General features: G+C 45.2%; 1 protein-coding gene and 1 long non-coding RNA gene across 6 annotated transcripts in view; one reads left to right on the top strand and one right to left on the bottom strand.

Moving 5' to 3' along the window:
- The window catches only part of ZBTB8A (zinc finger and BTB domain containing 8A), a 42050-nt gene extending 28873 nt beyond the window's left edge, over positions 1 to 13177 (bottom strand). For all 5 annotated transcript variants that reach the window (XM_084963702.1, XM_003356289.5, XM_005665187.4 and 2 more), the window contains exon 1: positions 12744 to 13177. The gene's annotated coding sequence lies outside the window, so the exon portion shown is untranslated. The remainder of the gene's footprint in view (positions 1 to 12743) is intronic.
- LOC146402657 (uncharacterized) lies at positions 2445 to 6992 on the top strand. Its single transcript, XR_014807434.1, has 3 exons — positions 2445 to 3645; positions 3917 to 4091; positions 6454 to 6992. It is a non-coding gene; the product is annotated as an uncharacterized LOC146402657 (long non-coding RNA).
- Positions 13178 to 14110: the final 933 nt, after the last annotated feature.

Genomic DNA, 14110 nt, shown 5'->3' with positions numbered 1-14110 from the left:
GATGTGTGAACTAACTCCCAGCATGCGTTCAAACCTCCTTGTGGAAAACTAAAAAGTTCTTTTCCCAGACTCCTTTTCAGTTAAGTTTCCCCATGTGAAAGGGAGTCCATCCATCAGAGTTCTGTGAGATTCGGAAGGCAGCAACGAGGCGGGAGCCATCTTTCTGCTGTTCTGGCTGTTAATGTTGGCAAGTACATTTATGGAAACATTGGGTTTTTCTGAAGCATTCCATGTCCAGAGTTTCACAGCTGTCAGAGAGACAAGTTTGGTAGATTCAGCTGTCACTAGTTGGTGGGTGTTGAGGGGCAGTTGCAGAATAGCAATTTCCTTTTTTTTTTTTTTTTTTTTTGTCTTTGCAGGGCATATGGAGGTTCCCGCTAGGGGTCTAATCAGAGCTGTAGCCGCTGGCCTAAGCCAGAGCCACAGCAACTCGGGATCCGAGCAGCATCTGTGACCTACACTATTGCTCACGGCAACGCCGGATCCTTAATCCACTGAGCAAGGCCAAGGATCAAACCCAAAACCTCATGGTTCCTTGTCAGATTCATTAACCACTGAGCCATGATGGAAACTCCAGAATAGCAATTTCTTGACCCTTGAGTTGCACCAAGCAATGTCATCTGGAACTCAGAAGGGCTAGTGGTGGCCTCCTGATTCCCTCCTCTTGAGGGTCTGTTTGGCAGTCTGCTCCTGGGAAAAATTTCTGAAGGCCTAGCCTGGAGCCCACTCCTCGTGGCCTTTCCAATGATTTTTGTGAGCACTTAGTTCCCTTTAGTAGACGAATTAAATCCTAGAGTGGTTTCTCTTTGCTGCAACTGGGCCCAGATGATATATTAGCCCATCAGATGCCTCAAAATGTAGGAAGAAGGGTGAGTAGTCTGTCTGTGAGTGAGCAGAGGGTACAGGCTCTGGAATCAGATTGCCTAGGTACAAATTCTGGCTCTGCCACACACTTACTGGATAACATAGGAAGTTAACCTTCTTGTGCCTCAGTTTCTTCATCTGTAAAATGTGACTAGTAATAATACCTATACCTTCTAGAATTATGGGACAGAGTAAATGAAAAGACAGTCTTAAATGCTTACAACAGTGGCTGTCTTATAATAAGCCCTTGAGAGATGTTAGCCATTATTATACTAATAATATTAATAGCATATGCTATTATCAGTTACGCAGACCACTTTAAAATGCTGCTTTAAAGAGTTCCTGTTGTGGCTCAGTGGTAACAAACTCGACTAATATCCATAAGGAGGAGAGTTCAACCATTGACCTCGCTCAGTGAGTTAAGGATCCGGAGTTGCCATGACCTGCAATGTGGTTATGGTGGAGGCTGGTAGCTGCAGCTCCAATTCAACCCCTAGCCTGGGAACTTCCATATGCCGAGGGTGCGGCCCTAAAAAGACCAAAACACAATAAACAAACAAAAGAAACCCCCCCAAAACACTGCTTCGACTGAGTAGAAAATGTAAACATTTTAGAATTTTATTACCACACATTTTCTTGTGGGCTGAAGAATGCTAACTTATACAAAAGTGGACACAAAAAATTTGTTCCATCATATCTGTATACCCAGAGAGAGTGATCATTTCAAAACTACAGTGTACCTGAGGAGAGCAAACCTCTACTCTAACTAGTCAACTAGTTCTTCTAACTAGTTATTCTAGACTTCACCCTAACAAACAGTTATTTTTTAGAAGCAATTTCTGCCATTTTCCCATTTCAAATGTTACCTCATCGATTATGCTTTATGAACAAGAGTGTTTGTTATTCAGATTTTTTGGGGTTCACTAAAATAAAACTGACAGGGAATTCCCTTGTGGCGAAGTGGGTTAAGGATATGGCACCGCCACTGCAGCAGCTTCGGTCGCTGCTGTGGCACGGGTTCAATCCCTAGCCTGGAGACTCCGTATGTTACAGGTGCAACACCCCGCCCATATATATATGACAAAACTGTGAGATATTTGAAGTGAACATTGTGGTAATTTGATATAATACACATTGTGAAAGGATTCCTCCCAGCTAGTTAGTTAAAATATGCAGCACCTCACATATTTATCTTTTTTTGTTGTTTGGTGAGAACATTTAGGTCTACTCCCTTAACAAGTTTCAATCATACAATACCGTGTTATCAACCACAGTTACCATGTTACACATTAGATCTTCGGACCTTACTCATTTTACAGCTGGAAGTTTGTGCCTATTTTCCCATCCTCTAGTCCTTGACAACTACTTTTCTACTCTGTTTCTATGAATTTGGCTTTTTGTAAAAAAGATTCCACATATAAGTGATAATATGCAGTATTTGTCTTTCTCTGTCTGGCTTACTTCACTCAGCATAACATGCTCAGGCTCCATCCATGTTATCACAAGTGACAGGATTTCTTTTTTCTCGTGGCTAAATATTATTCCATTATGTCTAGACACACACACACACACACACACACACACACACACGCGCGCGCGCGCGCGCATCTTCTTTATCCATTCATCCATTAACCCACACTTAGGTTGTTTTGTTTTTTAAAATTTAGGTTGTTTTTAAAATGTTATCACAGAGACTTTATGAGAATGAGATCTGTACTCAATAAGATTTGCAATCTGAAAGTTTAAATTTTTAATATTTATGTCACGAGACACGTTTCTACAATATTTTCTTAGCCTCTTTGCTGAAAACTCCATCTTGTCCTGCTTTACTTTATCCCATCTTCCTGCTTGACAAACAGTCACAGTGCTGGTAAATGACTTAAGCTTAAGAACAAAGACCTAAAGGCATAAGCTATTCATAGGGTCAGCTGAATGAGGACATACTGCGTTGGTCTAGGCACGCCGGACCTGTGCAGATGGGCACGCTGTTTGCACAAGCATGATATGTCCTCTAAGGAATAAGAGAAAGAGGAACCTCATGGCCATGTGGTTTAGGAGCGGAATGTGCATTAGCAAAGAGAACTAAGGTGAAAACCTAGGCACGCCCGGTTGCCCCAAATAGTCATGCCCTTTGCAGAAGCACAGTGAGGATTCTCTGGAATGCTATGCATAGATAGCTAACTCAAATGATTGTTATATGCCTAAAGGTCAGAGTAAAAGCTTAACCTTCTACCAGCTAAGTGGCTTTTAAAATAATAAAAAGAACTTATAAAATAGTAAACAAACCCTATATCCTCCACCCACAGCCCCTCCTCACTTGACATCCATCATCCTAAAAAGCACAATAAAAGCGGTGCGGTTTCTTGAGGCGTGCTCTTGGTCCCTGAGATTTTGAGTCCCCCGGTTCCCACCTTTACTTAAGATAAATGCCTCTGTGTCTTGTTTTATGTTAACTTTTTTCCTTAAGTTTCACAGCACTCGTTCTTCAGCCCCATCCTGCTGAGCTGGTCTCGGTATGTTTAGACTTAGAATACTATTCTAATATACATATTAAGATGGTCTTAGATAAAATTATGTCCCTGGTTTGGTTTGCAGGAGACTTCTGCTGATAAAAAATATACTGTAGGAGTTCCTGTCGTGGCTCAGTGGTTAACAATCCGACTAGGAACCAAGAGGTTGTGGGCTCAATCCCTGGCCTCACTCAGTGGGCTAAGGATCCTGTGTTGCCATGAGCTGTGGTGTAGGTCGCAGACTCGGCTTGGATCCCCTGTTGCTGTGGCTGTGGCAAAGGCCAGGGGCTACAGCTCTGATTAGACCCCTAGCCTGGGAACCTCCATACGCTGCAGGTGCGGCCATAGAAGGACAAAAAAAAAAAAAAAATATATATATATATATATATATATATATATATATATGTATATAGTAGATTTTTGAAATAAAGCTTCCCTCAAATACTCTGAAATTGTAAGAGCCTTATGTTGCACCTTATCCAACAATGCCAGTAAATAAAGGGACCTGAAGCAAAGGGGTTAATATACCCTCAGTGGTTCAGATGATGCTAAGAGTCTAGGACTCAAAGCAGTAGATTTTCTGAAGGGTTAGAAAAATAAATGAAACAAAACAACTTCAAGAGTTCCCTGATAGGAGTTCCCGTCATGGCACAGTGGTTGACGAATCCCACTGGGAACCATGAGGTTGTGAGTTGGATCCCTGGCCTTGCTCAGTGGGTTGGGGATCCAGCGTTGCAGTGAGCGGTGGTGTAGGTTGCAGATGCGGCTCAGATCCTGCATTGCTGTGGCTGTGGCTGTGGCTGTGGTGTAGGCCGGTGGCTACAGCTCCGATTAGACCCCTACAGCTCCGATTAGACCCCTAGCCTGGGAACCTCCATATGCCACGGGAGCGGCCCTAGGGATGGCAAAAAGACAAAAAAAAAAAAAAAGAGTTCCCTGATAGTGCAGCAGGTTAAGGATCTGGCATTGTCACTGTAGTGGCTCAGGTCGCTGCTGTGGCATGGATTCAATCCCTGATCCGGGAACTTCTACATGCCATGGGCATGGCCAAAACAAACAAGAAAAAGCAACTTCATCTTTTGATGCAGTAATTACTTTTATGCTATGGGGTTTTCTTTTCTTTTTTCTTTTTTTGTCTTTTGTCTTTTTAGGGCCACACCAGAGGCATATGGACATTCCCAGGCTAGGGGTCGGATCAGTGCTGTAGCCGCTGGCCTACGCCTCAGCCACATCAACGTAGGATCCGAGCCACATCTGTGACCTACACCACAGCTCACGGCAATGCCAGATCCTTAACCCACTTAGCAAGGCCAGGGATTGAACCTGCGTCCTCATGGATACTAGTCAGGTTAGTTAACCACTGAGCCACAATGGGAACTCCACTTTTACACTGTTTTGAACTTCATATAGCTGTACATGTTTTCTTTTCCTATTTTATTCTTTTTTTTTTTTTTTTTTTTTGCCACCCTGAGGCATGGAGTTCCAGGGCCAGGGATCAGATCTGAGCCACAGCTGTAATCTAAGCCGCAGCTGCAGCAACTCTGGATCCTTAACCCACGGTGCTGGACCAAGGATCAAACCAAGGATCAAACACTCCCAAGACGTCATAGATCCTGATATGCCACAGTGAGAACTCCTATTTTATTCTCTTTTTATAAGGCCAGATATTCAAGCTGAAATGTGAAAAGTATTCATTCGATACATATTTATTGAGTATCTGCTTTATGCCTGCCTATCCCTGGCCTTGGGAATAGAAAGATGATGACAAGAAGAGATCAGTGCTCTAGAACACCTCAATGTCTATCAGCAAAGTGAGAGAAGGAGAAAGAGAGAAAGAAAATACTCCTAGGAGGAGGAAACTAAAAACCAGAGAAGCAAATGACTTTACTTGGGAGTGTCCACAAAAATTTCCAAAAGGCAGTAACAGTCAAGTCTTGAAGGATAGGTAAAAGTTAATATATGAAGAACAGATCAAAGAGCATTCTATTTTATTTGTTTATTTATTTATTATGTCTTATTATGTCCCTGTTATGAGGGATTGAACCCTCATCCTCATGGATCCTAATCGGGTTCTTTACTGCTGAGCCATGATGGGAACTCCTCAAAGAGCATTCTAGACAGAAGCACCAAAGGCAAAGGCACAGACAGGTATTAAACTCCAGGACCTCTTAAAAATATATGTATATGCTATGGCTAGAGACTCAGGGTCTGTGAAGGGATAATGGAAGATGAACAGAGAAAAATATGTAGGTGCCAGATCCTGAAGCCCCTCCACTTTCCTAGGTTTGGGGCACTTTTGAAGGATTTTAAGAGAAGCAACATGGTAATAGGTCACCAGTGACTAGCTATGTGACTTTGTCAAGTGGCTTAACTTTTTTTTTCCCGGTCCCACCACAGCATGCAGAAGTTCCTGGGCCAGGGATCAAACATGAGCTACAGAAATGACCCAAGCCACAGCAGTGACAACACTAGGTCCTTAACTGGTAGGCCACCAGGGAACTCCCTCAAGTTACTTAACTCTAAGCATCAATTTCCTTTTTGTAAAATGGGGATATTGACTCTTAAGTGGCTCTAAGGAAGTCTGTTAAGAGGATTAGATAATAGGTAAGATAAATAGGATTGATAACAATAAGAAATTAAGATAAACAGCAAGAGCACATGAAGATATGTTTAACATTAGTAGTCATTAGGGAAGTGCAAGTAAAAATCACTAGATTTGACTTCACACTCACTAGTATGACTACCATAAATACTCACAATATTGTGTCACACTCACTAGTATGACTACCATAAATACACACAATATTGTGTTGCCAGGATGTGGAAAAATCAGAACCTTCATGTATTGCTGGTGGGAATGTAAGTGGTGCATCCACTTTGGAAGAGTCTGGCAGTTCCTAAGTGATTTTTTTTTGCTTTTTCAGGACCTCACTTGTGGAATATGGACATTCCCAGGCTAGGGGTTGAATCAGAGCTGCAGCTGCTGCCTACATCGCAGGCAGAGCAACGCAGGAGCTGAGCCATGTCCTCCACCTACACCACAGCAACGCCAGATCCTTAACCCACTGAGTGAGGCCAGGGATTGAACACACATCCTCACAGATAATAGTCGGGTTTGTTTCTGCTTAACCACAATGGAACTCCTCCTAAACAGAGTTACCACAGGACTCCACAGTTCCACTCCTAGGTATATGTTCAAAAGAAATGAAAACTTGTGTCCCCATTGAAACTTGTATACAAATATTTATAGCAGCATTATGGATAATAGCTGAAGAGTGGAAACAGCCCACATGTCCATCACCATTTGGGAAAAAGGATAAACAAAATGTGCTATATCCATACAATGGACTGTTATTCAGCCATAAAAAGGAATGAAGAACTGAGTACCTGCTATACATGGATGAACTTTAAAAACCTCAAGCTAAGTTAAAGAAGCCAGGCACAAAAGACCATATACCTTATGATTTCATTTATATGAAATGTCCAGAATAGGCAGATGATAGGGACAGAGAGTAGATTAGTGGTTGTCAGGGGCTAGGGAGATTCAGAAATGGAGTATGAATATTAATAGGTATGGTATTTCTTCTTTTTTGTTCTTTTTTACGATGCATCTGCAGCACATGGGAGTTCTCAGGCTAGGAGTCAAATCAGAGCTGGAGCTGCTGGCCTATACCACAGCCACAGCAACACAGGATCCAAGCCACATCTGTGATCTACACTGCAGTTTACAGCAACACTGGATCTTTAACCCAGTATGCAAGGCCAGGGACTGAACCCACATCCTCATGGACACCATGTCAGATTCTCAACCTGCTGAGCCACAATCTCTGGGTATGGGATTTCTTTCTTTTTCTTTTTTTTTTTTGTCTTTTTACCATTTCTTGGGCCGCTCCCACGGCATATGGAGGTTCCCAGGCTAGGGGTCAAATCGGAGCTGTAGCTGTCAGCCTACGCCAGAGTCACAGCAACGTGGGATCCGAGCCGCATCTGCGACCTACACCACTGCTCACAGCAAAGCCGGATCGTTAACCCACTGAGCAAGGCCAGGGATCAAACCGGCAACCTCATGGTTCCTAGTCGGATTCGTTAACCACTGCGCCACGACGGGAACTCCACTGGGTATGGGATTTCTTTATGCAGTGGTGAAAATGTTCTGGAATTTGAGGGTGGTGATGGTTGCACAACTGTGTGAGTACACTAAAAAACACTGAATTATACACTTTAAAAGGGTGAATTTGGGGAAGTTCCTTTGTAGCACAGTTAAGGATTCAGTGTTGCTACAGCTGTGGTGCAGGCTACAACTTTGGCACAGGTTTGATCCCCAGCCCAGGAAATTTCACATGCTGCAGGTGCAGCCAAAATAAAGGTGAACTTTATGGTATATGGGTTATTATCTTAATAAAAAGAAATAGCTAATATTTGACTGTTTACTAGGCACTGTACTCAACACTTTATACTCATCTTTTTTTTTTTTTTGCCTTTTCTAGGGCCATACCCACATCATATGGAGGTTCCCAGGCTAGGGGTCTAATCAGAGCTGTAGCTGCTGGCCTACACCACAGCCACAGCAATGAGGGATCCGAGCTGTGTCTGCGACCTATGCCACAGCTCACGGCAATGCCGAATCCTTAACCCACTGAGCAAGGCCAGGGATCGAACCCGCAACTTCATGGTTCCTAGTCGGATTCGTTAACCACTGAGCCATGACGGGAACTCCCAATACTCATTAGCTTATTTCAGTCCTCACAATAACCTCATGAGGTAAGTGCTACTCTGATTCACATGGTTTAGATCAAGAAATGGAGGCACAGGAGTTCCCATGTGGCTCAGTGGTTTAGGTATGTGGTATTGTCACTGCAGTGGTTCAGGTTTGATCCCTAGCCTGGGCACTTCCAAATGCTGCAGGTTCTGAAAAAAAAAAAAAAAAAAAAAAAAAAAAAGAAAGAAAGAAAGAAAAGAAAAAAGAAATGAAGGCACAGAGAAAAGAAAATCTTCTCTAAGACTGCAAAAGGAGCAAGTGAACAGAGATTGAAATTCAGTGACTGACCCTGAACCAGCACTCCTAATTCTTACACTTTTCTTCTGACCATGATATATGCAAAATGCCCAACATAATTAGCAGCATGAAGCTGGGGCTCAATAAATATTAGGTATGATTATTATGATGATCCAACTTGTATACCCAGAAGAAAACCCGAGACAGCATGGAGAAAAAGAAACAGCGGGAGAGGCAGGGCCAGGGAGACCAATTTAAAGGCTTAATGCAGTTGTCAAAGCAAGAAATGGTGACGAACTGAATTGAGAGAGTGGAGACAGAGTGAATAACAGAAGGGATAACAGGAACTTTTCCAAGAAAATAGGAATTGTCAGAGTTCCCGTCATGGCACAGCAGTTAACGAATCAGACTAGGAACCATGAGATTGTGGGTTCGGTCCCTGGCCTCGCTCAGTGGATTAAGGATCTGGCGTTGCCGTGAGCTGTGGTGTAGGTTGCACACGGCTCAGATCCCACACTGCTGTGGCTCTGGTGTAGGCCGGTGGCTATAGCTCTGGTTAGACCCCTAGCCTGGGAACCACCATATGCCATGGGAGCAGCTCAAGAAAAGACAAAAAAAGAAAAAAAGAAAGAAAATAGGAATTGTCCTATAAATTAGGGTTAGCTACAACTTATAGTATTTATGCCTACAAAGCATTAACATAACTTGCATTCATAATTGTACTCTTTTTTTTTTTGCCTTTTAGGGCTGTACCCATGGCATGTGGAAGTTCCCAGACCAGGGGTCGAATCAGAGCTGAGGCTGCCAGGCTACACCACAGCCATCGCAACTCAGGATCCAAGACTTGTCTGCCACCTACACAACAGTTCAAGGCAACACCAGATCCTTAACCCATTGAGCGAGGCCAGGGATCAAACTCACGTCCTCATGGATACTAGTCAGGTTTGTTTCTGCTGAGCCACACAGGGAATTCCCACATAATTGTACTCTTGAGTCATCAGGAAAGGTTTAAGTTATTCTCAAAATATGTGACTAAGTCATGAAAATGGGTAAAATGTTTCAATTTTTCTTTTCAGTAGATTGACTTTGTAAGTTGAAACAGCAAGTTATACTAGTTCATGTAAACAGTCAGTTCAATTTGCAGAGTTCCCGTGGCTCAGAGGATTAAGGATCTGGCGTTGTCAATACTATGGCTCTGGTTACAGCTGTGGCATGGGTTCAATCCCTGACCCAGGAATTTCCGCATGTCCTAGCCACAGCCAAAAGAAAAAAAATTGGGGAGTTCCCGTGTGGCTCAACAGGTTAAGGATCCAGAGTAGTCACTGCAGAGGTGTGGGTTCAATCCCTAGCCTGGGAAATTCTGCATGCTGCTGGCATGGCCAAATTTTTTTTTTTTTACTTTTTAGGGTCGATCTTGCAGCATATGGAAGTTGGCAGGCTACGGGTCAAATCGGAGCTACAACTGCCATCTTATGCCACAGCCACAGCAACTCAGGATCCGAGCGAGCCATGTCAACGACCTGCACCATAGCTCACGGCAACACCAGATCCCCGATCCACTAATCGAGGCCAGGGATTGAACCCACATCCTCATGGATACCAGTCAGATTCGTTTCCACCACGGCACAACGGGAACTCCAACCCCGGAAAGATTTAGAACTAAGTATAAAACTGTTTAAGAAAATCAAAGCAGTATTTGGGCAAATCTCAATGAAAAGATGGCATTTAAAGAAAAATCCAGGAGTTCCCACTGTGGTACAGCAGGTTATGGATCTGGCACTGTCTCTGAGGCAGTACAGGCTTGATCCCCAGCCTGGTTCATTGGGTTAAGAATCTGGTGTTGATGCAGCTGTGGCTCAGATTCAGTCCCTGGCCCGGGAAATTCCATGTGCTGTGGATGCCAAAAAGAAAAAAAAAAAAAAAGGAAAAGAAATTTTTTAATTAAAAAAATAAAGTCTAGAGAGTTCCCTGGTGGTTTAGTAGTTAGGATGTGGTGCTTTCACTGCTGTGGCTTGAGTTCCATCCCTGGTCTGGGAACTGAGATCCCACATCAAGCTGCAGGCTGGGGCCAAAGAAAAGAAAAAAAAAAAAAAAAAGGGTCCAAAGGAGGACAAAGAGTCAGTCAGGCATCTGGGGGAAGGGTGTTCCAGGCAGATGTAACAGCAAGTGCAAAGGCTCTGAGGTGAAGCAGGCAAAGAAGACTGGAGGAACATTAAGGAGGGCTGGGGCAGGTAGGACATCATGGGACCAGTTTCTACAAGGCCTTACAGACTATTTAGGGGCCTCCGACTTTTGGTCTGAGTAAAATGGGGAGCCACTGAAGATGGGGAGCCACTGACCAATTCTGAGCAAAGAGGTGACAAAGACTTCCCTCAAGGGGATGAAAAAACTTGCACCAAATCTTTTAAATCTGATAAACATGTAGTTAGGTCACTGAAAGGGTTGAACCTATTAGACAGAAATTCCATTTGATCTAGAAAATAAGATTTAAATGATATAGGAGGAAACAAGTATTGCCCTATCTTACAAAGTTTTTCCTGGGCTCAAATCACTATCAACAGCAAAGCTGGTAATTTCAAGGCCCTGAGAAAAGGTCTAGCAGAGTGCCTTCTTTACCGGGTCGGAAATTTACATGATGTGGAAAAGGTCAAGACGATGCCTCCTACTAACATTTTAGAGCCATGTCCGTTTAGCCAAGACCGGCAGGTTGGATCCTCACTTCCCATTAACATCTTGTGTGGTCAGGGGGCTCCTGGGAATAAAGACATCTGATCTCTGGTTATAGCAAAGGGCTCTTGCTCCAGGGGCCTCACAAACCCAGCCATACCCAGGGCTTGGGGAAGGTTACAGAAAGGAAGATTGAGCTGGGGTTCTTCTGCTGAGGATTTTAGATTTGCTTCTGATACAAATCAGTTAACGTTTTCAGAGCAGGGAAGCAATATGAGTTGCTTACTGGAAAGCTCTGGAGGTGACTTTAGGAGGAAATGAAGAGCTAGAGCAGGAGGCAAGGGCATTGGAAGGCTGCCACCTCTCACCTCCTGGCTTAAAGCTTAAATGCTTAATGTGTTTCCTCATCTAGAAAGTGAAATAATCCTCAGCCTGACTGGGTAGTTGTTTTATGTGATATAATTCATATAGGCGAAAGCACTCCATTTACTAAAGTTCTGCAAATAAAAACATTTATCAAGAATAGAAGTAAAACTGATGTGTGGAGTTTAAAAGCCCAATAGGTGAGAATCTGCGGCTTCCAAACACTCATTGGACTAAAACTAACACAATGTTACTTGTCTACCATATCTCAATTTAAAAGGAAAAAAAGGGGAGAAAAAAAAAAACAAAAAAACCACGCCTTTTAAAGATGTGGAGACTGGCTGGCTACTGGCACAATCAACAATAAATAAGCGCATGCGATGGAGAAGGGGCCAAACCACTAATTAACTTACAAGAGAGGCCGTCTGCATAGGTAGAAGGTGCGTACGTGTGGGTTCGGCATAAAATAATAATTATAGCTCAATATTTGTTAGGTATAGTAAGTCTGCCTTGGCTTCTCAGCCCGGATCTGTCACATCACCATATAAAACCAAAGGATGGAGGATGTACGCAGAAACTCGGACTACTGCCCAGCCAGCCACCTACCCGAGGAAGCGCCCGGAGCTGCAGGAGAGAAGCCCCGGACCTTGGCCACCCCACCCGGCGGGCCACCCATCACCCGCCGCGCAGCCCGAGCCCGGCTGGCTGCCGACCCTCCGGGAGTCCGCGCCGCCCGACGGCTCCAGACACGCCCGGCACGGTCCCCGCGCCGCCTTCCCGCCGCCGCCGCCAGGAGGCTCCGCGCGCCTTCCCGCCTTTCCCCGCGCCGCGGCCGGGCCAGGCCGGGCGGCCAGGCGGGCGCGGCGCTGGGCGGGCGCGGGCGGCGACGGCGCTGCCATTGTCCCGCAACCCCTCCCGGGCGCGCAGGCGGGCCGGGCCGGGCGGTTGGATGGGCGCCGGAGAGGCGGCCGCGCAGTCCGGGGACCGGTGCGCCCCGCCGCCGCCCGCCTCTCCCCCGCTGGCCGCCGCCCGGAGGCCGGGTCCTGGGCGCCGGCTGCCCGCGCCTCCTTTGTGACCGTCTCCAGCCCCTCGGAGCCGGCGCGCCACCGCCGCTGTGCCCGGGGCTGCAAATGGCGCCCGCTCGCCTCTGCGCCTCCCGCCGCTCTCTGGACCGGGAACGTCTGGGGGCGCCGCGCCGGGGCCGCATCCCGCTGTCGCCGCCGCCGCTGCCGCCCGGGGACCAGAGCCCGCGGCGCCTTCGCCCGCAGCTAGGCTCGTGGGCCCGTCCCGGGCAGCCCCGACGCCCCGCCCGCCCTTCGCCCGCGTCGCGCGCAGCCACTTACCGCGGGCCGCGGCGCACCGGCGGGTCGCGCGCGCGGGCTGGGGGAAGATTCCCGGTTCCCGGCAGGGGAAATACCCCCTTTTGAAGCCGTTCCTTTGCGCCCTAAAACAAGTAGCCCCAACGTGAGAGAAACAAAAGGTATTTGCTGACGTGGGCGTTGGACAGAAACGCCCGAGGGCTGGGGACACAATTAAAGGGGCAACGCACAGATTTCAGGCACCAACCAGCAGCTTCGCCCACTCCCCCTGCCCTTGCCTACACCCTGCTGCACCCTCCGGAGGCAATGGAGTGCCCAGATCCCCTAGCACTTGACTACAGAATCATTATTTAGTAAGGAGCTTAAATTTTAAATTGTACTTTACGTTGGGAAAGGCGCCTCCGGGAGGGCAGAAGGGCTGGATTTCTAGGATCTGGGGAATTTGGTTTAGGAAAGAGGGAGGGACTTAGGCGTGCCCACAATTACTGTATAAGTGCATGTGACATTATTGTACTTAAGTTTAGCAACGTCAAATGGAAGAGATCTGCACAGAATTTTTCCCTTTTTGAAGAACTCGTTTTAGTCAAGGGTAATCTTTTCTAAACCTCTGCAAGTCACAAGAATTTTCTTTGAAGAGGATAACCCAAGAAGCTGAGATAAGAAAAAATAATCCTTGGTCAAGTTCAGAGAAAATATAAAACTAGTAAGAATAGGAGGTTTTGTGTTGTCAAATACTAACATTGATGATACATCCCTAATGTTTAGAGTACACACGTCAGGTTCTATATCTGCTAACATCATAAATCACTGAATATTCATAGTTAGCAGGCAAACATTAATTCTACAAACTACGTTTTCCAGTTCCTTCTGCTGGGGTCAGGCATTGAATAATACTGTGATATAGCAAAACCGAAAAAAAGACTCAAAATTTTAAAACATTTAGTTTTTGTTGGATTTCTCTCTTTTGTCACACTCAGTCATACTGAACAGAATTTATTACTGTGGTTTCATCAATAGTTAGCTATGTGATTTGAGGATCATAGTCTCTACTAGAAGGATACAAAATATTCACAACTATCTCTTAATGTCACTTCTGTATTACTTGAGTTATTTTGCTATTTAGTTGCACCTTCTCACATTCTGAACAGGTAATTGAAAACATGTTTGAAAACCTGCTAGGTATCAGGAGATTTGGATGTACCCAAACTATTCTGCTAGCATCCCCATTGAGAATTCTCCCCCAAAGACCTGGGCATTGTTATCACAAAGGGTTTTATTTTAGCCTTAATTAATTAAAACATGCAAAAAAGTTCTACAAACTTGTTCCTCAAGAGAGCACATCCTTTGTTGCAAGGAAAAAGTAATGGAAGTTTTTTCCCTCAACTTCCCCC

The sequence above is a fragment of the Sus scrofa genome, chromosome 6 (genome assembly GCF_054392235.1).
Source record: "Sus scrofa isolate SSC_HxYL_T2T_F1_AM1 chromosome 6, Sscrofa_HxYL_maternal_Yorkshire_Landrace_v2.0, whole genome shotgun sequence".
Taxonomy (NCBI): domain Eukaryota; kingdom Metazoa; phylum Chordata; class Mammalia; order Artiodactyla; family Suidae; genus Sus; species Sus scrofa.
This window is presented reverse-complemented; position numbering and strand designations above follow the sequence as displayed.